Below are 3,406 nucleotides of genomic sequence, written 5' to 3'. Positions count from 1 at the left end.
TAGCGTTCTGATGGAGCTGGCAACATGAAAGCCCGTGGGGGTAAAGACTGAGAATAACATCTCCCCCCGAAACATTTACCCTATGGACTAAATTGTGCACTCTCCCTACCCAATCCATTTGTTGAAGACCTACCCACTATGGAACTGTATTGGAGTTGCGGCTTTTAGGAGGTAATTAAATGACACCATAAGGGTAGAGTTCCAATATGACAGGATTGATGGCTTTATAAGATGAGGAAGCGGAAGAGAGAGATTGCTCACTCCCCCTCCCATGCACCAAGGAAAGGCCATGACACCACATGGTGAGAAGGTGTCCACTGCAAGCCAAGGAGAGAGCCCTCACCAGGAACCCAACCAGCTGTGTCTTGAACTTCAACTTCCAGACTCCAGAGCTGTGAAAACAATAAATTTCTGTTGTTTAAGCCACCTAATGCATGGTATTTTGTTAAGGCAGCCTAAGCACACTAAAATAGTTTCTATGGTCACCTCAATCCTGGTACACTAAGAACAGATAGTTCAGTATTGGACTCAAATGGAAAAGCTATATGGATTTCTGCCTGCACTTGCTTTGTGCCCACATTTCGGGGAGAAGAAAGAAGGATTCAGTGCCTTATTTGCTAGTGGGTGGCCCTCTCTTGACTTTTTTTTGTCTTTTTACATTTATTGCATTTAGATATCTTAGTATTTATTGCTTTGTGTGTCAGGTGCTGTTTTAAGTATTTATTTTTTTGAGACTGAGTCTTGCTCTATCGCCCAGGCTAGAGTGCAGTGACACGATCTCGGCTCACTGCAACCTCCGTCTCTAGGACTCAAGCGATTCTCCTGCCTCAGCCTCCCAAGTAGCTGGGATTACAGGTGCCCGCCACCACAGCCAGCTAACTTTTGTATTTTTAGTAGAGACAGGGTTTCACCATGTTGGCCAGGCTAGTCTCGAACTCCTGACCTCAAGTAATCTGCCTGCCTTGGCCTCCCAAAGTGCTGGGATTACAGGTGTGAGCCACTGCACATGGCCTGTTCCAAACATTTTACACATATAAGCTATTTCATTTAGCTTGAAACTCAGTTACAGGGCATGCCTGACACTGATGCTCATTGTTATCTAGTAGACTCAAAGTAACATTGATTCGCTTCAACTGCCAGATATTATTTAGAAAACTCAAGAAGGAGGCCAGGTGCAGTGGCTCACACCTGTAATACCAGCGTTTGGGGAAGCCAAGATGAGTGGATCACTTTAGGTCAGGAATTCACGACCAGCCTAGGCAACATGGTGAAAATCGCCTCTACTAAAAATATAAAAATTAGCCAGGCATGGTGGCACATGCCTGTAGTCCCAGCTACTTGGGAGGCAGGAGAATCGCTTGAACCCGGGAGGTGAAGGTTGCAGTGAGCTGAGATGGCACAGCTGCACTCCAGCCTGAGCAACAGAGGTCTCAGAAAAAAAAAAATGCAGAGAAGAAGGAAAGTGTATTCCATTACCCATACTTTTGCTCTTTCAATTTTTTACTCTTCCTTCCTGATGTCCCAAAATTCTTCTTTTATCATTTCCTTTCTGTCTCAAGAGGATCTTTTATGGTAGAATTACTATTGACAAATTCTCTTAGTTTTCCTTCATATGAGGATGTCTTGGTTTCCCCTTCATTTCTAAAGGGTATTTTCACTGGATGTAGAATTCTGGGTTTACAGTTTCTTGCAGTTCCTTGAAACAATACTATGCTCTCCCTTCTGACCATCATGGTTTTCAAGAGGCAATCTGCTACCATTTTAATTTTTTCCCCTATGGATAAGGTAGTATTTCTCCCTCACTGTTTTTGAGACTTTTTTTGTTTGTCTTAGGAGTTTGACTATGATATGTCTTGGCATAGATTCCACTAGGTTTATACTGTTCAGAGTTAGTCACCTTCTTGAATCTGTTTTTATTTCTTTTGCTGAATTTGGGAAGTTTTCAGCCATTATTTTGTTGAATACTTTTTTAAGCCCCACTTCATCTCTCTTCCCTTTCTGGGACTCCAATGGCAAAATGTTAGATTTTTTTGGTTGTAGTTACATAGGACTCTGAAGCTGCAGTCATTTTTTTTCCAGTCTTTTTTTTCTCCATTTCTCAGAGATTGGGTCAGTTCTTAAACTGAGTAATTTGTATTATCCTAACTTCAACTTCACTGATTCTTTACTCTGTTCTTTCCATTTTCCATTGAGCTCATCCATTGAGTTTTTCATTGGATCTTTTAATTCTAAAATTTTCACTTGATTCTTCTTTACACCTCATATGACTTTGCTGAGACTTTCTGTATTTTTGTTTAAGTGTATCCATGTTTGCTCACTGAAGCATTTTTATGATAGCTGCTTCAAAATCCTCACTGGATAATTCCAACATTCATGTCCTCTCAGTGTTGGCTTCTGTTAATGGTCTTTTCTTATTTAAGTTCAGAGTTTCCTGGTTCTTGATTTGACTCGTGATTTTCTAGCATGTTCTGAACGTATTGAGTATTATGTTATGAGACCCAGGTTCTTATCAAAATCCTTTGTTTCAGCAGTCCTCCTCTGGCACTGCACTAGTGGAAGAAGATGCTCTCTTGGTACTGCCAGGTGGGGATGGAAGTCTAGCTTCTTCCTCAGCCTCTGGTGATACCCCAGGGAGGCAGTTCCTCATTACTTCAGAACAAGTGTGGAAGTTCATGCTCCCTGCTTCACCTTCTCTGACACCATCCCAGTGGGTGGGAGGGGTCACCTTGTTATAGCCCATAGGTCAAGTTGGAAGTCTAGGCTCCACACTAGCTCTTGGCCCGTGGGGGTGGAGCTCCAGTGATTTCTGTGGGGTTTGATGTTTTAAATTTGTATTTTAGTTCTAAAATTTCTACTTAGTTCTTCTTTGAAAGTTAGAGTCTAAATACTTTCTGTCTTGCTAGGCTGTCTGTTTCCTGTTCCTTTGGCTAGAGAGAAGAGACTTTTCGGGGACCTCTTTTTGTCTGTGCCCACTAGTGTTTGTGGGCTGCCAGCCTGTTCAGCTCCAAGTCTGTGATATAGGAGGCAAAGAGAAAACCCAGGGAACCCATCCCTATGTTGTTCCTCAGATTTCAAGGCCCCTAGACAGTCTCCCTTTTTCTCTACCTTTAAGATTATTCTTTTGTTATTCATATATATCTCCAGGGATTTTAGTTTTACTTGGTGGAGAAATAGGAAGAAATGAGACTATCTTGTCCAGAACCAGAAGTCCTTTTTGTCAATTTTTGGATAAGATCTTAAAAGAATACATTTCTGTCATCCTAAAAAAGTCTTAAAGGAGTAGACAGTTGTAGTAGAACTTCTGAGGTGGTTAGAAGCTGCTGCTTTATAGGTTTGATATTGCTAAATTCTTATAGCAACCCTGTGAGGCAGGGATTATGATACTCATTTAACATAAGCAAAAACT

Source organism: Sapajus apella, unplaced genomic scaffold (assembly GCF_009761245.1).
Source record: "Sapajus apella isolate SASKATOON/1434 unplaced genomic scaffold, GSC_monkey_1.0 scaffold182, whole genome shotgun sequence".
Classification (NCBI taxonomy): Eukaryota; Metazoa; Chordata; class Mammalia; order Primates; family Cebidae; genus Sapajus; species Sapajus apella.
Note: the sequence above shows the minus strand (reverse complement) of the source record.